Below are 23,832 nucleotides of genomic sequence, written 5' to 3'. Positions count from 1 at the left end.
GTTTATGACAAACAAAGCAACACAACAGCAGAAGAATGTCTGGAACATCCAGGCGACGGGACTGAAAGCCAACATGTAAACCAACCAAATCCAATTCAGCCCATTCAGAAACAAATGTAATTCTGAATGAATTTTTCTTCTACTTCTACCTCCGACTGAACGCTTGATGCACGTGAACGCGCACCGGTCGTTTCAGTTTGCGTCCGCCTGCGAGTCGTGATGAAGACATTTCGTACGCGTAAACACAGCTACGGTGAATTATCCGGAGCTTTTCCTGCTGTGTTCTCACTTGCATCTCTGGGACATATACATGTCTGAAAGCAGCTGTAATGTTTAACTTTGTCGGGACTCGTCCCAGGATGGTTTTTCCAGCGTATGCACACACAAGCATTTAAATAAAACGGTTGTGACTTCTGTTGTGGACAGTTGTTTTATCTGTGTGTGAACAGCACCTCGATCACCAGAAACTCTGCATAAATGTGTGTTTTGTGCAGTTTTCTTGTGGGTTTATCACACCGAGTGCAGGAGGTCATGTGGCGTCGGCATGATTAGACATTAAAACGAAGGCAGCGTATTTTAGTTTGAAAAATATGGGTCACAAACATGCTGTGAGTTACGGTGTTTTACTTTAATTGGGGATGGCACTATACCACTTTTTCATGTCCGATATCGGTCCAATGCAATATTTTTGCACCTTTTAAACGATGAAGCAACAAACAGCACATTTGTGCTGATGCATTTACCACCAATAATTTCAACCGACATTTCACTTCTCTGAAAACTGTGTCTCAAATATTCTTTATCTCCCACAAAGAGAAAATAAACCGCCCGCAACATGACTTGGCTAAAATGCTGCTGCTTTTCACAGCCTATGTCGTAGAGCTCGTCACATTATGGGATTTAAAAATGTGTATCCGTCCAGTATCGGAGTAGCAGTATCATCCCTAAATGTAATAAGCCTCAGCAATTTATTTAAATAGAATAAATTCAATAGACTGTAGTGAAGTAGCGCCTTTGTTTGGGACTCTTCTCAGGAGGTGATTCATTCACATCTGCTTCTCTACTTAGTTTTGGGGTCAAGAAAAAAGTGTTTGTGAGTTTTAGTCAAAATCAAACTATTGTGCATGCGTGTGCACACATTTTTATTAGGATTTAAGGAGGTTTTCCAGTTAAAACACTGACCCTGTCAGGACCGGTAGTCCTCATGGAGGCAGAACTTCATTTCTGAGGAACTGGTTAAGTTTAGAGTTAAGATTTGAGTTGTGGTTAAGGTTAAGGTTAGTGTGAGGCATTAAATAGTTGAATGGAAGTCAACGCAGGAGAATAGCTGCACAAACCCGTGCCTCTATTTGACAACCTGTTTCATTTCTAGTTATAGAGGGAGGGCACTTTGGTTCACACCAGGTGACACACCTTCAAAGCTGGGTGTCGAGTGTCAAAACCTCATTCTTCACCCTCTTGAGTTCTGTCTGCAGCAGTGGAAGCCGAGGCTGAGGAATCTTTTGTTCTGCTTCTATTTCTGTCACTTCCTTTCTTTGCCACTAAATCTGGCTTCCTGCCCTCTGGGCTCTGCTACTTCTTCATCCTCTCATGTTCGTCTGACAGCAGACGGAACGCTACAGTGACTCTCCATCGTGGGGGTCAATTTTTTGCTGGCCTGCACTTGCCCGCTGGTCCTCCAGCCCTCGATTAAATTCCTCGATTTGATGTTTGTGCTGTGACTTTTTATTGGTTTTCTTTCCATTTGCTGTTGCAAAGCTTATCTTGGTGTCATTAACCCTTAGAGCACAGAGCATTTCGGCTGCTTTTTTCCATTAGTATGTTCAAACGTACATTTTATACAGAGGCTATAAGAATGTGCAACATAGAGTGTTTTTTTCAGCCCAAAAATCAAATTCATCTCATTTTCACTATTTATATAAACACACGTGAGCGAATAGTACTCAGAATGATTCAAATTGGATTGAATCTGTGAAATTTGGAAACTCCACAAAGAAGTGTTCTTCTCCGCTCGTAAGGTCTGGCCGGTTATATCAATCTGTAAATGCAAGGAACTCTCTGTCCAGCGGGTCGCATGAAAGGCTTCAGACTCGGCAGGTGCAGTGCCAACTTTGGTGGTCACTAAAAGAACAGATATTTAGTTGATCCATCGATTAATCGCATAACAGTTCCTTTGCCAGGCTTCAGGCGCGGCAGTTGACTCACTCGGCGGGGCACCGCTGTGTGCAGCGACGACTTTGACGGCACTGACTTTGACGTTGTCTGTCAGTCAGTCATCATCTACCGCTTTATCCTCCGCCAGAGGGTCGCGGGGGGTGCTGTGCCAATCTCAGCTACATTGAGCGATAGGCGGGGTACACCCTGGACAGTTCGCCAGTCCATCGCTGGGCCACACACACAGATAGAGACAAACAACCATCCACTCTCACACTCACTCCTATGGTCAATTTAGAGTGTCCAATTCACCTAATCCCCACATTGCATGTTTTTGGACTGTGGGAGGAAGCCGGAGAACCCGGAGAGAACCCACGCACACGCGGGTAGAACATGCAAACTCCATGCAGAAAGGCCCTTGTTCCAACCGGGGCTCGAACCCGGGTCTTCTCGCTGCAAGGCAAGAGTGCTAACCACCACACCGTGTGGCCCACTTTGATGTTGTTCGGATTAGAAATACCCGAGATAATACGTTCGTCTTGTGTTTGTGAGTTTCAGTGAAAGTCCACTTGCGTCATTATTTCAATATCTGTGGTCCTGTTCGAACTTTTCCTGTGTCATTATAAAAGTAACCCTTCAAACACAAAAACACACAAATTGAGCAGGTTAGGCAACAGTTCGCATCATGATTGAATGGAAAAGTATTCACCAATCCTCTGGTTATTGACCGACGTAATCGTTTGAAAGCGATGACATACATTGCTTGTCATAAAGTGTAGATACTTTCACTGAGTTTCCACAGTTTTTCTAAGTAAATGAACAGCTGTGACCGTGCAGAGCTCTCTGCCTGTTGCTGATCCAGCTGTTGAGAAAGTCTGTGTGTTGTCCAGGGTCAGAGAAATCAATCTTGCAGGGCCCCAGCTGTTGGGTGGAGACGAGGTCAGTGTACACAGGACAGCCTGACCACCCGCTGCATCTGACTGCATCCAGAATCGGAGGAATTCAGACTCCGCTTTAGTGACGGTTGAGTATCGTTGCAGTTCTGATTGAGTCTTCCATTACAGGTCGGATTCTTAACTGAACATGGATATAACGGGACATGTGTTGCCTGCTTCTGCTTTTTCTAAATGTTGAACTCAGAAGGGAAGGGAATCATTCGGAAAACAACGCAAGAGGTGAACTTCACGAATGACGTCCAGCAGCTTTTCTATACTTCCACTGAAGAGCAGCTGTCGCTTCCGTCGAAGTCGTTTGACGTCTTTACGAGAAAACGACAACGAGCACGTTATCCGTCCCTCTGCATCCTGACCAGTCTGATTGGTTGTAGGTCCGTCCAATGCATGACGTCCACAGGCCCCGCCCCTTCCCAGACCCAAACTCAATGTCAAATGAGACTGCCTCCGTCTTCTTCTTTGTTGGTTTATGCGTCAGATTTTTAAGTTTGCACTTTGAAACGCAACAGTCACATTTGACATTTAGAAGAAAAATCAGGTAACTTTATAAAATAAGAGCTGAATCTATAGTGATTCATCAGGAACATGTTTACTGACATTATAAATCCAATGAGTGAATTTCCATTAACACAGTTCTTTTTGCAACTCCTGCAGTTGCAGCTTTTTGGAGGACTGACACTGTTTTTGTTCGATCTAATATACAAACATCTACCGCAATTGTACGTATCTTCAATATTTGAACAAACTCTAAATGTTACACGCTGCACCTTTTTCTTTTTTCTTTTTTCTTTAAACGTGGGCAACGATTGCCTGCATTATAAATATTTGATTTGCACATCAACAGATGAAACAACGTGTGCAAACCTGCACTCGCACAGTGTGTGTGTTTACAGTTTACTGTTTGTGTGTGTGTGTGTGTGTGTGTGAGTGCTTGGATGTCAGCGCTCATTTGGAATTGTTTTTATGAGGAACAATTTAATTTAATCGTGCACTGTGTTCCATATGGCGTCATTAGTGTGTGTGCGTTTGTGTGTGTGTGTGTGTGTGACGGTTTTCCTTCAGCTCGTGAGGGTTGTGCCTGCGTGGTATCCAGGTTTCTGCCCCAGAGACGTGGAAAGCGACCAATCAAAAGAGCATCTTTGTAGAAAATCCTAGAGTACCCATTACTGACCTATTTGCAGTTTGACAGCCTTTTTCTTTTTTTTTACTCTCTCTGTACAAACTATCACTGCCAGAGAACACACACACACACACACAAGGAGTCACATCGAGTTACAACAACATACATCTTCCTCTTATTGAGTTACATGGAGCAGCTCTTCTATTATACAATGTTCTAGTCACACGAGTTTCTCATCATTTCATCCTTTGTTCCTCTCTTTTTTTTCCCCCTTAGTTTTCTGATATATATCCAGTCAATTATTTTCTATTTGGTTGAAATAAAACAACATTTGAGACTTAATTATTTTAATACCCATAATACATTCTTTCAATTCTACTTCAGATTCTATTTTAAAAAAGGTTTATTTTTTATGAAGATAGAGGGAAAAGTGGAGATTCTCGTCATGCGCTACTTGACAACAGTACATCATTATCAGTATTCACATTGAACTCTGTTACATTTGCTTTATACGTTTTGCTCTTAAAGTCGGTCATAATTTCTCGTCCGTTATGGTCCTTGTGCCGTAAACGCGAGCGCCCTTGTTTTGGTCAGAGAAGACCACAGAGAAGATGGTCACCATGGAAACCCGCCTGAGGTTATGTGAGGTCCACTGGTGCTCGCACATTTACGACCCATCGCCCCAAAGCTGGAAGGACTCCCCCCGCTTCTGGGATTGGAATGTGAGATTGTGTACGCATGCGTAGAACAATGACACACGCACACATACAGACACACACATGGTTGTTGAATAGCCAAACAGGAAAGACCTGCCCTTACTCTGCCTCTAGGGGGGAGAGTGAATGGGTGACAAGTGAAGGGTCATCAAGCGCAGACTGTTTACTGATGTGGTCAGACAGTGAGGGGATTAGATTGAGCAGCAGTAAAATGACTCCATAAGAGGCAAAGTATTGTTAAGTTATATAAGTTTGTTCTGGAGTAGGTTCCCACCAATGCCAAGTGGATTTTTCGTACAGTGACATGACACAGGGTTCCCACGGGTCCTTGAAATCCTTGTGAAAATCCCACTAAATCGACATCGTCTTTGGATGGGTTTGAATTTTGGGCAAGAAAGAAGTTAAGTTGATATTTTCTTTTGTTTCGACGCCACCTACCGATTCATCCTTGATGTACGTCGCCGAGGCCTACGCAGAACAGACCTGGAGTCGCAATTGGTAGCGGTGTTGTGGACACTGTCCACAATGGCTGGGAAATGAAGACAATGAAGACAATGTGGCCAAGATCCCAAGGGCGTCACGGACGAAAGCAAGTCTTGCAAGTTGTCCTCCCATTTTAAGCTGTGTCAGCACATTCAGTCCTTGAGTTTGAGGGAATTGGTCCTGGAAATTCATTGAAAAGTTCCTGAACCCTGATTACATTAAAAAGTCAATCCAAATGCATGTATCTGTGCCTGGGCAGCTTGCTCAGGAGCACCACCACAGTCCTGGAGTTTGAACCAATGACCCTCCGGTTACAAGCCCACTTCCTTGGCCATGAGCTGCCCCAAAGGCGGGTCAAGGACAGCACAGCTCTTCTCCCACTTTCTAGAAAAGAACGAGCAGAGAGAAAGTAAGGGCAGTTCTTTTCTCAGAGCATGTGCGTGTGGCTCCCGGGATAATGTTTTATGACGTGACTATTTTCGTACAAACATTTACACATCAGTGTGGCAGACGGACTTCTGACGTTCACTTGCCAAGCGGAAAATCTACCCACGTGTTGGCGCGCGATGGTCCTGGTCATTTTAGACCACACGCTGTACTTCATACCTCTGATTTTGCTGGCCCGTCTGCTGCAGCTAACCGGCCAAAAAGCACGTCTTCATCACTCATTATTGAGAATAAGTGCAAGCTGGCTCTTATCTGGCTTCTGTCCTGGTTCCCTCCCGTCCCGGGAAAACCGAATGTTTACTGCAGTTGAACTGGGCAGTTCTGCGAAAGCACTGTGGGAGTGAGAGCCTTGCAGACCCGGCCTTTACTGGTTTATAACCGTCCGAATTTAGATCGTGAGTGCAGGCCTTACCCTCTGCTCGACATACTGTCTTTATGGTGAGAGGCAGAAAATAGCTGGAAGAGTTCAACCACTGGGACTAATGAGCAAAACATTTGTTCCTCAGAAAAAGTGGAGCTTTTACGGTGCGGTGTGCTCTATGAATAGGCTCAGCTTGTTTGTGACAAGTATACGAACAATTATGGCTTAGACAAATGGATTAAATTAACTCTTACCAGGCAAGCATTTACAGTCTCTGACACATGGTCCAAACGTCACATTTCCTGAAATCATTATTGCTGTGTCCAGCCTGCAAAATCCCTTCATCTGCAAAAGCCTTTACCACAGTCGGAGTCACGACAAGCAGCGACGGCCGCGTCGCGCCGAGGAACCAAGCTTTTCCAGGTTCAGATTAAGGACAGGGGCCGTGTCTCTGCCAGACTACACTGTGCTACAGCACAGATGGATTATAGTGCACATTGTGCTTTCAGGGATTGTGTTATCATATTGTGCTTAATAACAAGAGAACATGATTCGGCTGAATTATAGACGTGTATGCGCTGAGTCACCTCAGCTGTCGCCGTTGCTGTTGAAATCACTGGGTTTAAATGAGGGTTTGAGCAAATGTTATATCATATCCTGTTTCTTTGAAGATATTTGATATTTGAGTCGCCTTAGAAAATGCACATCATAATGTTCATTCATTCATTCATTGTCTACTCTGCTTTATCCTCACACAGTTAAGTTAGCATCAGCTCCACAATTTAAGTTCAAATTTGATTAAAACTGTTTTGAGGATTAGCCGATACAATATTGTCATCGGATAGATATCATTAACATTCATAACAGTTCAGTGTGATCACGTCATTGTTTTTGTTCTGTCATCTTGTCGCGCTGACCTCTGACGTGACGTCTTTGTGATTTTGGACAACTTGTAGCCCCGCCCCCTGTTTGTATCTCCGTCTCTCTCTCGGGGACAGGTCAGCTGACGCTGTGGGGAAGACATCGGAAAGAAAAGGAAGGGCGTGAGTTGCTATGGATTCAGTTTGTCTTAACAATTGAGTGCTCAGAAATCCCAAGTGCCAAACTTAGGACCTGTCTGTTGCTCAGATGTGTGACAAATCATGTCAAATGTTTTGGGGGTTTTTTCCATCTGGTGATGCAGTTATTTATCAGTCCCTCCCTTTTTTTTCCAGGAGGCAGCTGTGGAAGGAAACTTCCCAGCATGAGCTGCAGTTTGTTGCAGTCTGAAAAGAAGGCTGTTCGATCCGCGTGGATCAAACCTAGTTAAGAAGTAGATTTTCACAGAGTTCAGCGTTTTAAAGGAGTACTTCCCCGATTTGCATTTAGCTTTGTATTACTAGAATAGGGGTAGTTTGAAAAATTGTGCTTTCCAAACTCAGTTTCCAAGTGTCACTGGTGGGCACGTAACAAAGAAAAGAATGAAGATACTGAGGTTGGGAAGCCCAATCTTTCAAAAATACTACCCCTATTCTAGTAATACAAAGTTAAATGCAAATCGGTATTATAGTATTCCTTTAACTTTGCCACACTTTGTCAAGTAGCTGTGACGTCTTTGTCCTGCAACACACAGAAAAGCTACCACCACTTTATTTAAATATAAGGAAATAAAACCATAGTTTATTTACACCAAATCCCATAGAGAAAATCAACATTTTTATATGTAGGAGTTATTGCTCCACTGCTGTCTATCAGGAAGTTAAAAATGTGTTATTTTGTGAATTCAGCGTTTGAAATTCTAAGTTCAGATTTACCAAAGTGAGATAAATGTGCCAAGCTCCCTTCATCTATGAACTAAAAGTACTGTTTGTCCTCGCTCGTCTCGGTGCAGAGGACAAACCGGGGCAGCTCACAGCACAGTCAGCACGGAAACTGTTGTCGAAGGTGCCTTTAAAAGTTTCCTGTGAGCTACTTTGAATTCAGGGTTCATTTTAAACAAAGTTGGGGGAAATGGGTAATGAGAGGAACAGCTGGTTGCCGTTTATCCTCCAATCTGGTGTCATTAAAAGCACACAACAGTATAAAATAATTATATATGCAATAACTATAAGCATCAGGCAGAGCTCAAACAGGGGAAAACACGATGACGTCGCTGTTTCACCGTGTGACTTTGACGATCGCGAGTCTCCTTGATTGGATGTTTAAGGTTTATTCGCTAAATCTGTTGTTGCTGGGGTTTTTTTTTTTTATTGATTCGCCAACTTTTCCACCTCAGCCAGAGGTAAAAAGAAAGACTTTGTGGACGTTCTGTGTATAATGTACTTAAAAATCGCTGGATTGCACTTTTAAAAACCACCTGCTGTAGCCTTGGTCCTCGTGTCCAGATCGATGTCTTGAAATGACCTAAAGGAAAGCAGCGCTCGCCGTGTGTTTACTCTGAGCTCTGCCTTTTCATTAGATATCAAAACAGTGACCAGCTGCTTATAAATAATGGAACAAGCTTCATTGATTATTGATTTGTTCAACCACATGAAATTGAACGTTTCTGAACTGTGGCTGAATTTAAACCACTGAAATTTGGGTCAGAGTTTGCTCTCTACAATGTCTTCAGAATATATTTTGTTGCTTTATCTGCTTTTTAGTGTCCATGGTGAAAATTAGCAGGAGCGGCTCTTCTACTGCTGCCTCCTTCAGTGAGTTTTTGTTTCTTTTATGAATCCAAGCAAAGGATTCCAAACACTGGAGAAACTAAAGAACACAAAGCAACTTACTGACGGAGGCGAGAGTGGATCAACAACTCCTGTGTTCATTGATTTCTCTGGGCTTTGGTGAGAGACGTGAGCGCCACAAACCTAACTTTTCCAGACAGAAAGGCTGTTTAATTATTCTTACAGGCACAGTGTGCAAAACTCAAAATGATGTTTAGTTTGTCCACTGTGGGCTTCTGTAGAAACACGGTGGACCAAAATGGCCGCCTCTGTAGAGCTGACCCCGCTCCTGCATATTAATATAAAATTAAAAACTAAAATTCACACAATCAGTTGAATGTAGACTTTAAAGAAAATTAAGCTTACTTCATTTTATAGATTAATTATAGATTCTTATAGGTGAGTTATTTCTCCTGCTGGCAGCCATGTTTACAGCCATGTTTACAGTGATGAGAGCGGGTGTCCGTGTCTCAGGCCGGGTTCCCTCGTTAAACAGCCACACTTGAAACCTCAAACATCCTCTTTGATTTGTTGAAAACACATACAAAAACAACCGTGAGCAGCAGCAGCAGCAGCAGCAGCAGCAGCTTAGGTTCAGTGCAGCGTGGTTGTTGTTTCATCCCATTCTTGCCCTCAGTCTGTCACTGCTGTGGTGACAGTAATGTATGAAGATGAATGTGACACTGATCTGATGATGAGGATGATGATGATGATGATGATGATGGTGCGGTCAGGGGTGAGGCGGACGGCACAGCTGGTCCGTGGTCTGGTGTCGGCCGGCTTCCCTGTGGCCCGGCCTCGGTCAGTGTCACCGTTGGGATCAGCGGCTGATCAGTGCTGTCTGTCTGTCTGTCTGTCTGTCTGTCTGCTGCAGGCTGTCACTCTCAGGACAAGCTAATTCACACACACACACATTCTTATGCAGTAGCCAAAGTGAGGACACACAAATACATGCCTAACCCAGGGTTCCCATGGGTCCTTGAAGTCCTTGTAAGTTTGTGAAAGTTTTTGGAAATCTCCCTAAACAGACATGGGTCATGCAAGAAAGAAGTGAAGTTGAGATTTTATGTAAATGTTTTGTTTGATATGACGCCACCTACTGTTTCATGCCCTGCAATGTACGTAGATGAGGCCGACACAGGACAAACGTGGACTCATTATAATGGTAGCGGTGTTGTGGACACTGTCCTCTGTCTCTCCCTCCGCCGTTGATGTCAGATTCCATGCAGAACAATGAGCGAGTAAAGTTAAGCAAGAGAGCGCAAATGACCACGTGATGTTTGGGCCAAGATCCCACAGACAATCACTTGTCCAGAGTGTGTCGCAAATCAATAAAAGTGGACGCCATGGACAAAGACACGCTTACAAAGTTGCCCTCCCATCTTAAGCTGTGTCAGCACATTTGGTGCTTGAATTTGAGGGAATTCAAATCCTTGAAAATCCTTGTATTTTATGTCTACCAAGGTGTGGGAACCCTGCTAACCCTGTGTTGCGTTCCACTTACATTGGGACACGGAAGTCAGAACTGGGAGTGGCGTCACCGCGGTTCATCGCGTTCCAGTTGATGTTGGTTAGCATTAGCGCTCAGGTCGCTGACGTCACACAACCAAGGTAGCGCCTCCCCGTCTCCGCAGTTCAAATTTGTTATTTTGGTGACTTTTGATGTTTGTAACTCTTTGTTCACTTTTACGTCAGTGGCACAAACTGACCACACGAGGCAGCAGCAGCTCCATGTGTCCCTGTGAGCTAAAAACGTTGATTTTGTCTTTGGTGCGGAAGCATGTTCGTGCATTTTCACTCAGAAAAGAGTGTAAAATAACTGTCAGGTGAAGCAGTGAACATGTTAAAGACGACAAAAAGCAAACAGTTTTTATCTTTATACAAACATAATCTGGGATTTATCGAATCATTTCTCTGCTTCTTTCACTGACGTGGCTCATTATTTAAACATGAGAATAACCCACAGTTCCTTATTTGCTCTGCTTGATATCACCTGAAAGTGTTTAACCAAAAGATCTGCACTTGATTATCCCAAGCATTTTTTTTAATTGTCTATTAGACTTGATAAATTCATCAATTCATCACAAATGTGCTAATTAATAATGAATAGAGTAATTTATCAGGTAAAGTACTACTACTTGCAGCATCAGTACAATTATATTCAAATTCCACTTCATTCAATCTTGTTAAAATGTGATAACGTGAAATATTAATTTCACGTAATCACTTCCTGCCTGGAACTAAAAATAAGCTGCTCTAATATTTCATGTCGCCCCGGTCGAAATCAAGGAAATGGCGACACGTTCACAAAGAAGCAGACGGATCACGATGGTCTCTGTGATACAGGACGTGATAAAAATCCTTTTTATTTATTACATACGTTTGTGTTAAAGACGCGTTTTCATTTCCAACAACTGACACAGACGAGAGGAGAAGAATCAAAAGCTGCGTCAAACGTGTCGTGGTTTTTTTTTATGATATTTTCTCAGATGAAATGTTCACTGAATTCCTCCATCCTTCACTGGTCTCGTCAGTATTTTTGTCTCCCTCCCCTCCTCTCACTGCCCCTCCCATCCTCCTCTCCCTCTGCATCCTCGCTCTCTGTCTCTCTGTGGCTCTCGCTCTCTCTCTCCCTCTCTCTCTCTCCGTGTGAAAAGCTTACTGCAGTATCCTTAAAGTCCCTGCCCGTGTCCTGAGTTGTCCTCTCTTACCCAGCATGCACTGCAGCAGCGATCTGGAGCTGTGTGTCAGCTCAGGACGAGCACGCGCTTTTGATGCCAGGGAAGAAGAGGAGGAGGAGGAGGAGGAGGGGTGGAGACGGGGAGAGAGAGAGAGAGAGAGATGCTCGATGCTTCTTCCTCCGCTCCCTTCAATGGTTTCCCTCAGCGTCTACTGCTGTCATCAATTTGAAACCTCCCCCTCCTCCCTCTCCTCCCTCTCCTCCCTCTCCTCCTTTTATTATTTTTTCACTTTTTTTATTCTGGCCCTGTAATGTTGTCCATGAGGCAAAAAAAAAGAGGGGGAAAAAAAGCTTGTACTGATGCAAATAGAGTCTGAGAGCCGGTGCATTGTCCTGATGTGACCCACACTCACTCAGAGAGGTGAAGGCAGCTGTGTGTGCGTCTGTGTGTGTGTGTCTGTGTGTGTGTGTGTGTACTAAGACATTTTTCATAAACACTGACCTTGTCAGGACCAGTAGTCCTCGTGGAGACTAAAAACTGGTTTCCAAATGAGGCAGAGAGTTGGTTTAGTTTAGAGATATGATTTGAATTGTGGTTTTGGTTAAAGTTAGGGGTAGAGATTAACTGGTTATGGTTAAGGTTTAGTTTGTCGCAAACATATACATGCGGCGTCCTCAGAGGAATAGCTGCACAAACCTCTCTCTCTCTCTCTCTCTCTCTCTCTCTCTCTCTCCCTCTCTCTCCCTCCCTGCTCTCTCTCCCTCTCTCTCTCTCTCTCTGTGTGTGTGTGTGTGTGTGTAAAGTTTGAAGTGCAAAAAGATGCATTTTTGTCCTCTTATTCATCCACACCTTCCCAATGACGCATTATTTTACACACTCTCAGTACGACCACACTATTAAACTGTATGTCTCCCACTAAGCTCTACAGTAACACACACACACACACACACACACATACCAATATATGTATATGTATATATGTATATATAAATACACATCTTAGTGGGGACCAAAGCAGCTGAACGTCACTTTCCATCAGTGTTTGCACAGAATATTAAAGTCTGGACGCTTTTAACACCCCCCCACACCCACACACACACACAGTTTCGGAGTACATATTTTTTTTTATAAGACATCCGATTTGCGTGTTTCAGCGTTCATTTCTCGCTCGGTCAGACAGTCGTTTCCTCTTCCTTTCTTCCTCTGACAACAGTTCTCTCTGCTTCTTTTTCACCCTCTGAAATAACCCCATCACTGCCAATCACTGCAATTATTGTTTCTCACAAGACCTCCGGGTTCTGAGGTCTGCGGCTCGGCGACTAACAGACAGTAGGGGGCAGTGGACACAGCCACCAATCTCCCCACAACAAGACATAGAACCATCACAATGACTCTGAGAAGCTGTTAAATCCGGGTAAAAACCCTGCATCGTTCTGCTTTGACCTTGACGTTATTGAAATCACGTTATTGACTTTTTTTAAATGGCAGGATTTTATAATACCATCCATCATCTAATTTAAACTCTCTTTCTTTCAGAACATTTAAGAGATGTGTTGGTTTAAATAAAAAAAAAGTCACTTGAATCTTATTAGTGTCTTAAAACTGCTCTTTGTATCAGTTCAAGAGTCAAAGAATCTGAATTCTGCATAACTTTGAAGAAAAGCAGACAATGTAACCGGGCCAAATGTTGATGCTGGCGGGCCCGTTTTGGCCCACAACCCACCAATTGATAACCACTGCATACACAAATATTGTATATACGTCACGCGTGGCGCTCGTTTACATCCACGTAATCCCCCCAGAAACAGCGTCTCGGATGAGCTTGTGTCACCTTTTGTCTTCTCGCCCCGGTCTCACACTCGCGTGACCTCGCGTGTCTTCACGATGCAGCGAGGTGAACACATGAATGGTTCACCTCGCTGCACTGGCGAGGCTCGAAGAGCAAAAGTACATGCTGCAAAATTTGCATCACTTTGTCAAATATAACTCGGATCACCATGGAAACTGGGTAACAGAGTGTATCAGTGGGTGTTGTTGTTGTTTTTTCTTTAATTCTCAGTCTCTCCTCCAGACAAACACACGTTCTTTCTCTTTCTCTCATCTTCCTCGCCGTGCAGCACAGAGAGACACTTGTTGCAGTATTTATTTATTTGTTTTGAGTCGGTGATTAAGAATCACTGTCGGCATTAAATGCAGCTCCATTCTCGGTATCATGTAATCTGTTCACCATGTAACTGTATTACAGCGTGTGAAAGTGTCAGCCAAAGGAATTTAATGTTTTTGTTTTTAGAAACATGGAACGTGGTTAATCCGGTTGATTCTTTGTCTATATTGTGTTTTGCATACATGCATATCTTTGAAATTCTTTCAGTTATATATATGTATATATCTATATATATATCTATATATAGATATAGATGTCCAGCGACTACAGATTAAAAAAAACTCTCCCTTTGTGACTAACTCAATAACTTGGGGGTAAAAAAAATAAATAAATAAACATTAACACTGTTTTTTTGTTGTTTTTTTAGTGGGGGGGAGGGAGTGAGGGGGCAGAGTTAAGAGCAATAAATTACATTTGATGCACAACAAACCCGACCCCAAGCAGAATATGCAAATGAGTGCCTCGCACAAAGAGGCCGTGATTATGTCGCATTGTTATGGCCGCACTGTATTTTTCAAACAATTATTCTCTTTCCTCTCGTTGGACGTGCGGGCGGCGCATTCCCCACATCACATCAGTAAAATGTTCACGCGTCACACACGTGTGTGTGTGTGTGTTGCAGACCGTGGAAAGAGGAAAAGCATTACCATTAGAGCGTCCATTAAGTCTGATTACAAGTGATTACCATCTGTCTGAGGAGATGACCAGTCGTCTCCTGCCACAGAATTAAAGAGATAGTCCAGGGTTTTTCGGACGAGGCTTGAATGATGAGGTGCATATTCAGTGAGAGCGTCTCAGGCCTTGTTTAGACTGAAGCACAAATCGGAGTTTTTTTGGCAGGTGGTTTCGAATGTGACTCTGGTCGGATTTTTACTGATCTGTTTCAATATTAACTGTATATATATGTATATGTATATATATATATATATGTATATGCTTTAAGTGACTGTGCTGAGGAGTTGTCATACGTGAGCTGAGGTGAGACATGGACGGAAGCAGCGACAGCAGGCAGAGCGAAAACCACCGTGTTTTTAGCCATTTACCAAAAGGCTCGATCAGTAAAATGTATGTCAGCTTAAGTGTGTGTGTGCTGTGTGAAGTGAAGGTTTGCCATTTTATGGAGCAGTTTCACAGCCTTTTCTGACGGGAAGCTGAAGTTTGTCAGCCACTCACTCTCCCCCACCAGGGTCCGTCGAGAAAGTCAGCGATTTCAGCTCACAGGAAGGAGGAGCTGCTGGTTTACAGTGTATACTGTAAACCAGGACTCGATGGACTTCGGTGTGGCCGATTCCAGTTGGAAATATTCTTCAGATCTCTTAAGCAAGTGATGACTTTATTGTTGAGCGTTTTCCCCGATGTTCCCTTTCTTTCTTTCTTTCTTTCTTTTTTCTTCCTCTTAGCCATGAACTTTACATGACTTCAAATTGGACTGCTTCTGCTTCCCTGCACATGTTGTTTGGTCACTGTTTTTATTCATGGCCATTTACCTCTTAAAGAAAAAGGGGTGGGGAGGGGGGCGTCTGACACACATGGAAAGACATACTGAGTCATTTGAGGGGCCGCGCCGGGCTACAGTCTGCAGGGGAGAAGAAATGTATACTGGGATTTCTCCGCCTTTACTGCAGCGTGGGAGGAAGTATTTGTGGCTGTAACCACATGTGGCAAACACCAGAGGTTAAACGCTTCTTTTAAAAGCCTCAGTGGGAGCTGCTTTGTTGAGGGAAATGTTGCTTATAGGTCATTTCTGCCAGATGTAGCTCTGTGACTGACTGACTGCTGCCTCACATACAGTCGGTTCTCATAAATAGGTGTTAAGACCTGTGCTGTCGCTCGAGAGTAATGAGCCATTCACATCCCTTTAAAGTAAAGCGAGTACACTGCAGTGTGTGTATTTATGCTTCGTGGGGACTTTAAAGGGATTATTGTGCTCTGAGTTGATGTTTTTGGCCACAAAGAGTTCACGTTTGACTTGTGGTGTGAGCAAACTTTTTGGAGTAGCCCCCGAAGGGCTTTACAGTCTGTGCAGCAAGTGACTGGACCCTCACATCAAGTGAGGAAGGGGGAAGAAATGGGAGAAACCTCAGAAAGAGCCACAGAGGAGATCCCTCCCCCAGGACAGACAGACGGACAGATGTGCAGTAGATGTCTCGTCCCAGCACAGATTATAAGAACATCACATTTGCAAAGAATAGAGATGAATAGAGCTCTCACTGCCGCAGTTTGGGCAGCATTGGTCTTTTTTTTTATTTTTAACTATACAGTATAGTGCTATATTAATGCAGACACTTCTATTTTGAAATATCTATCGTCAGAATTTGTTTTATTTACAGCCCCTATTGAATAATTGCTTGCGAACTGCTTTCCCACAAAAGGCATGGTTCTCAGACTGTGGTACGTGTACCACCAGTGGTACGCAAGCTTCCTTCTACTTTAGATACTAGAGCTGAGACAATTCAGATTAATTTTCTTTGCTCTGGATAACAAAGAAATCTTTAAAAGTGAATCATTTGAGAACATCAACATTTTTTTAAGGTTTTCTGATATTTTGTGGACCAAACGATTAATCGATTATGAAGATATTCGTTGGTTGCAGCTCCAGTAGATACCAGGGTCTGTGATCAGAGTGGAGCTGCGTAAATGGTAATAAATGAAATAACAATAATTAGAGTCACCTCATCTCTCGCTCCATCTTAATCGAATGTCACTATATTAGTGTGTGAAGTAAGTGTGAGGAAGAGGAGGATGATGAGAGAGCAAATCTGCCTCCTGTGAAAAGTGTGTCTCTATAGACCACTGTGTTTGTTTTAAACATGTAAGGTGTTACTTTATTATTTTCTAATAAAAAGGTCGAGAACCACTGCATTAAGACTCTTTCTGTACGCTCACAAGTCATGCTTCAACCACTTCTGTCGGTACATGTTCATACTGAGTCTTTTCTGACCCGTGTGTTTATTTGTGTCTTCGTAGGTGTTTCTCTCGGGGAGCTCGGCGGCTCCTCAGCGCTGCCCGGAGTCAGACTTCACCACTTCCTCTGGTAAGATCTCCACGTCGTCGTCGACGCCTCGCTCTCGGCAGCTTCTGTGTCTGCGCTTCCACATCGTGTACCGCGCTGCCTGTCTGGGTTTGCGCGGTGTGATGTGATTTCAATAACAATATCATATTTATCCTACATCCCGATATATATATATATATATATATATATATGTGGATATAAAGCACCACCAGAGGAAGCTCGCGTACCACAGTTTGAGAATATTTTAAACATAATCGCGTTGAACATGTGGACGTGCTGCTGGTTTTTCAGTTAAAGTGTGAAAGCCATACATGTGTGTGTAAAAACGTCACCCAAAAAAAAAAAAAAAAACACGTGTAATAATAAGAAGTCAGATTTCCTCGAGAGCTGGAGAAAACCCTGGTTTTTAGTCCGACTCCCCAGCATCGTGTTCACATGATGATTAAGATATCAGATGACGGCAGAGGAACAACTGTGACTCACAGACTGAAGCACATTTAAAGTGAATTCACATTTTTCCTGGTATTACATTTTGTAATCCAGCCGTCTTTTATGTACACAGTTCGGAGCTGGACGCTGGGGAAGAGTCGGGCTCCGACGTAGCCTCACGCGTTACAGCGCGGTTACGGCGTGCCAAGGAAAATATTGGCTTTAAGATGAATTATCGGGATATCAGCAGCAAGATCTATTCATATAATATGACTCAGGACTACAGCAGTTGGCTAAATGGGCAGCTCAGTGGTAGTTGGCTGTGTGTGTGAATGGGTATGAAGCAGCTTTGAGTGGTCATCCAGAGCACATTAGCAACTCTTGCCACATGGTTAGCCGTGGTTAGCAGGACACTGCTCTGCTGTCGTCTGATATCTACCTCCAGTTCCAGAATTATGGATTTCCTCCTGTGTGTGTGTGTGTGTGTGTGTCTTTGTGAGGCCAGAACACATATAAACCATCAGAGTTGAGGACTTTTTGTGAAGGTCATTATACAGTTGGTGCACGACTCAGCTCGACTCAGCTCGACTTGACTCTCCTCAGTCCGGGTATCAGGCACGCCGTTTTCCATGACTTCATTGTCCCCCTTCAACGTGGACGGGGTCGTCGTGGCACGGCTGTGAGAAACTGCTGTGACGTTGTTGGAGCGTGTGTGTGTGTGTGTGAATATTTTTATATTTACTCACAATAGCCAGCAACTAAATAAGCAGTTTTAATGAAGCACATGTCATTAGAGTTAATTAATCAGTGGATATGTTGTCCGTTGAGGCCCCGAGCACAGTGCAGTCCACATCAGGCATATTCAGCCTCTTAATAAGAGTAGTGAAAATTCTCCTGCACTCAGCACCAGCTGTCACATTTATGAGCCGCATGAAAACCTCAGTGTGACTGACCTAATAACGGCTCATTAAAAGAAAGGCACAAAGAGTTGACGGCGAGTTTTTGTAGTATCGCGGTCCACTGTTGCAAGAGTTGCACCTGTGTTTGGTCCAAATAGCAACAGACCATAATAGTTCATCAACAGGTGAATTTTGCCCCATTTAAAGTGAATGACAAGTGTTTCTGTTCAATGTGGATTTTTCAGGCAGATGCCAGGGACGATGGACGATATTTTTTTTTTTTTTGCTCCGTGTATTTTGCTGATGTAACTGTCTGATGATAACATAAATATTTTAATTTCAGTTACCAGTTATGAAACAACACTTACTATTCTGTCGATTATTTTCTCGATGACTCTATTCGTTGTTGATATGATGTTTTCAAATGTTTTGTCCTCAAACCAACATGATTCAGTTTTAATGGTTTCTTTGTCGTATGGAGCAAAGAAACCAGGGAATATTCACATTTAAGAAGCTGAGAAATCTGAAAACTTCCTTTGATTGTCAAACAAAACCCACTCACATCGATTTATCGAGTCACAAAAGGTTAATAATGGGATAATGGAGTACACGTTGCAGCACTAAACAGCACTAATGGTCTGTCTCTCCAGTCTGCAGACATACGTCTGCACTGCAGTGCAATTATATTATATAACAAATATTAAATGCATGAAACAGGTCATGAACAAAACATTTATTTATCAAGTTTCTTAGAAAAAAATGTGTCTTGGATTGAGACATGATCCCACCAAGTTTTGTGAAATTTGATGCAACATAGTTTTGACATTGTCCTACTGGGTTTCACCTCTGGGGGCGCTATTGAGCCATTGTGCCTGCCTTTTAATTATCCCTAATTCTATAGAAGAAGAAAACAATGCCAGTTCTGATTTTTCACGCTATCACTGTGTGAGTGCTCAGGCCGTGAATATAATATTTTGTATTTTAAATTCGTGGCTGAGAGATACTGTCCTTCTCACATAGTCTCTTACAGTAAGTAATTACCGTTTGAACTTTACTTGCCACGTTCCAAATAATATCGCATTTCAAAATAAAGCGCGACGCGACAGCCCTAGTGTCTCGTGTAATGGATAAACGTGTCAGGGGTGAAATGTAAAAGTGATAACTTGAGACACGGAACATCATTAATGGGTCTGCAGGTGATTGCCGGTGCCAGCTGTCAGCCATTTGTCACGCACCGCGCCTGTTGTTCTCACTGCTGGTCATTATAGCAGCGCATGGATTATTGCTCATAATACTCCCAGTGTGTTATTTTCTCAGCTCTCAGTCTCCTGTGAGGGATCATGCTCATGACTGTGTGCAGTGTAACAGGAACACACCAAGCCTTTTTGGCCTGTCAGTGTGTGTGTGTGTGTGTGTGTGTTTTCTCTCTGGCTGCTTTAGAAGTTAATGTAATATAATAAGTGCAGTGGAGAGTCCCAAACAAAGCCATTGGGTTGATTCTTCTATCAGCTTGAATTCTTTAATGAAAACACCATCTGCTGTCCTTTTTGTGACACCAGTTGCTATGATGCTGAGCCTGTATCGCGTTGCATTGTGTGTGATGCAGCTTCGTAAATTAAGTATTAGAGAGCGCTGCGGGCACAATGGTCGCCTGATGAAGATTGGGTCTTATCTGAATAAATAAGGTGCATATTGGGACTGTTGTCTGTGCCGTCAGTGTTGGTTCACGATGCAGGCAGACGCTGCTGCGTTCGGGGAGATTACCGTAGCAAGACGCTGACATTTAAACTTAGATCAGGTCCTGATGCCCTTTGAGGAGTTTTCAAAACATCTGCAGCCATGGTTTTTTTTATTATTATTATTATTATTATTATTATTACAACAGGTGAACACAGCTGCTCATGCTCCTGTTTACGAGCTCGCTTTGTGGACACAATTATATACACAAAAAGTACCAGTTGCTGTGTTTCCATCATGGTACAGACCTTTGTGCCTTTCTTTGGACTCGGGTTTCGACTGAGAACTGTAGCTTTACTTGGTGTAGTGCTGTGTTCCATGGTCGTACCAGTGTGGCGACAACGAACGATGACATTCAACTGCGACACAACCGTGGAGGACGTCCTGCAGCTCTTTTTTCCTGCTCAGTTTGGGGCTGTTTGTCTCAACTAGACGTCAAACTTTGTATGAGAATAGACTGCGGACGCTGGAGAAACTGGTGGAGCTGGTCTACCTGACCATTACTGCTCTGGTAGCCCAAGAGAAGGGAGCCAAAGAATGGAACTTAGTCACTTTGGTACTCTTCCACTTGGCTTGTGTACTTAAAAGGGTACAAATGGTTGTCTGTCAGGTTTTTCTACCCATGGTACAGAAATGTACCCACTGAAAGAGAGACAAAAATGAACAATAATTGTCCACATAATTACATTTTGATTGATTATTTATTATTATTGCGTAAAATGTGAAAGTCCAAGCGTCGTTATCAACCTTATTTTTGGCAGAAACAAGAAAGTAGACGTCTTCTCGTGGTTTGCTTTAACGGTTGGTTCAAGTGAAAGTGTTTCAAAGTACAAACTCCATGTAAAATATAGCAGAAGCTCCATAGTGTCTCGTCCACGGCAGGTGAGCAGGAGACACACACACACACACCTGGGTCTCAGCAGATCAGTGTCGCTGCCGTCTCAGACACACACACACACACACACACTGCACTCACCTCTCGTGTGAAACCAGTCTGACAATTCACTCCATAATTAAGTCACATGTTGCTTTCAATTCCTCGACCACTGGCCGGCACTAGTTGACGTGAGACTGTGGGGAAACTCGTTGTGTGTCCTTGTGTAACTGAACGTCACATGTACAGGAAAGATGGTGATTCAGTGCAGTCCTTGTGTGTGTGTGTGTGTGTGTGTGTGTGTCTCTGCTGGTTTACAGGATGCTCTGTGGTGACAACAAGCAGAACATTCAGGTTTGAAGGTGTGTTAGTGGTTTACGATGTCTTGCTGTTTTTTTTCAAATATCAATATCTTGTTTGTGCTGACTTAGGGTTTTGTGTGTGCATGCGCATGTGTGTGTGTGTGTGCCCATGTGTAATTCCTGGTAAACCAGTGAGTCTCTAAATGACACTGATGTACATGCAAATCTGAATCAATAGCGACACGAATCGATCATGAATCCCACCGCGGCGAGTGTCACTGCAGCGTGACAGCACCAACGTCCCGTTTCCACCTGAAACACGACGTCTGTCGCGTTGAACACTTTTGCACCAGGAGCAGACGAGGTATTAAAAGTGTTCAGGGCGTCGCTTTTAAGTTTATGTGGATTTATAAGTGTGTCAACAAGTGTGTTGTGTGTGTGCTACACTGATGTACAGTACATAGTGTTCCTGTGTGTCTTGTCGTACAGGATGTGGTGACTGCGGTGGTGGAGGAATTATGATTCTCTGTGTGGAGAAGGAAGTGCTCACACACACACACACACAGTGCGCTGCTGCGTCTCCAATCACAGGCTTTGAACACCCACCAGACAGTTGAAAGCAGAGCGAGTCTGACCTCAAAGAACAGGGAAGTGTTAGTGTTTGCTTTTGTCAAATGAACTGCTTGATTTGGTTGATCCCTTTTGAACGGGGGACTCGTTTGTTGTGGAGTTGGAGGAGTTGTGATCTGTCGGCGGATCTGCAGCGTAGAACCTGGCGACTCTGGCGACCTCTTCAGTTTCCCACGTGGAAGTGTCTGAGCTCGTTTTGTGCCAGAAGAGAAACATCAGAAATCTCCTCAGACAATGCCGTCGACGTGACTCACAGAGCGCCTGCCGGCTCTCAAACATTCCCTCTGTGCAGCCAAGTGGAATCAAAGTGAAACATTTCAGCGGCGCTGAAAGATCGGTGAAGATATCTAATCCTAAATTGTCCCTGACATGCAATTTAATCTGCGTTCTAATCTTTCACACTTCTGTATCGGTCGATGGAGCATTAACCACACGAGATATTATATGAAGTGAAAAACATGAATATCTATCATAAAATGTTATTGTTATTTAATTATTTGGCAAACTACAAACTGAAATCACCTTTTTTTTTATACCCCAATCTGAGTCAGAAGTCGCATATTCAACATTCAACCAGTAAAACTACATTTTTCTGTTCAGGAATGCAAGTAAATAACTATAATTTGACATCTTAATCGAGAAATAATAATGTGCATTACTCTTGAACGACAATAATAATCATATTTTAGCATTAAAAATCTAATTTCGGTTAAAGAGCTTCTACACACTGGTACAGAAACATAAAAGGGTAACCACACTGACCTCTCACTCACACATACACACAATGACCATCACCTCCGTCTTCCCCGTCTTGTGCTATAAAGGTCAGGTGCTGTTTAAGGACAATTGAAGACCAGTTTAGCACTTTGCCACATGAGGGTCTGGAGTCAATCCCAGCTGACGCAGGGCCACGCTAGTCCATCGCTGGATCAACAACACACAGACACAAACAACCATTCACTCTCACATTCACACCTGTGGTCAGTTTAGAGCAGGCATGGCCAAAGTCCGGCCCGCAGGCCAATCGCAGCCCTCGGTCAGCTGTTTTCTAATGTATTATTTATGGCCAGGGACGGACCAGGACAGAAAGTTTTCCCCATTAGCTCAGCTGGTTAGGAGTTGACACCAGAGTCCAGGGTTTGCAACCCAGCCATGACAGACAAGTACATGCATTTACCTTTTATTATGTTATTAAGTTATCTGAGTCCAGGTGTGAAAGAAAGGCAGATTCATTTCATTAGTTCACTCCTGTGTGGGTTAGATTTGGTTACATTGCCATTTAAAAATGAAAATGATCATAAAACGGTGCGTTTGTTTGTCATTTTTACTGTTTAAAAAAGGTCTTGTGAAAAAAATTGGACACTCACTCCTGATGTGTCCAGTTAACCTCTGTATGTTTTTGGACTGTGGGAGGAACCTGGAGAACCTGGAGAAAAACCCACGCACCGGTGACTTTCTTGCTTCTTGTATAGTTTTATTCTCATATTAGATATTTTATGTGGTGTTTTTTTTATTGGGTGGTACAACGGACAACAATGGAGGACGTCCAGAAGCTCTTTTTTGCAACATTTTCTTGTCGCCCACTCAGCTGACTGTCGTGGGTGGAGCAGGTCTAGCTCCACCTCGACCGTACCTGACCATTGTACTCTGGTTCCCAAGGGAAGGGAGCCAAAAAAACAGTTGGGGCTGGTTATTTTGGTATTATTCGTAACGGAATACGTACCATAATGTACCAAACCGAACCCCTCCACTCTGTGGAACTGACAATGAAGGCTCTCTATTCTATTCTGTTCTCTTCCAAACAACCAGTATGATGTTTCGTTGATGTGACCTTATCCCTGACCTTTTCCTGCGGTGGACGAGACTATGATTTTGTAGTTTTTGTAGATGCATTGACACAAAAGTACCAAAAGTAACTCAGCAGTCTGTCATCACGGAAAAATGTGGATTCTTTCAGGACTCCATTTGGACTCCTGGCTGTTCCAGGAAAGTGAAGGGTAGAAATCAATAAACACACACACACACACAGTGCAAGCTGAAAAAGTGGGACACACACTGTAACTCTGCCTGTGCTCTCAGAGGCAAATAAATATACAGGCTTTCAGCTGAGGACGAGTGGAGATTCTTCACTGAGTCCACTCGCCTTCTTTGGAAATGTAGTGGCCTGGACTGGATGAATCTG

The 23,832-nt window shown here is 43.3% G+C and overlaps 1 protein-coding gene across 1 annotated transcript in view; it reads left to right on the top strand.

Annotated features, from left to right (window-relative positions):
- The window catches only part of thrb (thyroid hormone receptor beta), an 85,855-nt gene that overhangs the window by 41,186 nt on the left and 20,837 nt on the right, over positions 1–23,832 (top strand). Inside the window, exon 2 of the mRNA XM_044052837.1 lies at positions 16,734–16,800. The gene's annotated coding sequence lies outside the window, so the exon portion shown is untranslated. The remainder of the gene's footprint in view (positions 1–16,733; positions 16,801–23,832) is intronic.

The sequence above is a fragment of the Solea senegalensis genome, linkage group LG20 (assembly GCF_019176455.1).
Source record: "Solea senegalensis isolate Sse05_10M linkage group LG20, IFAPA_SoseM_1, whole genome shotgun sequence".
NCBI lineage: Eukaryota > Metazoa > Chordata > Actinopteri > Pleuronectiformes > Soleidae > Solea > Solea senegalensis.
The sequence above is the reverse complement of the archived record's forward strand: the minus strand, read 5'-3'. Positions and strand labels throughout refer to the sequence as shown.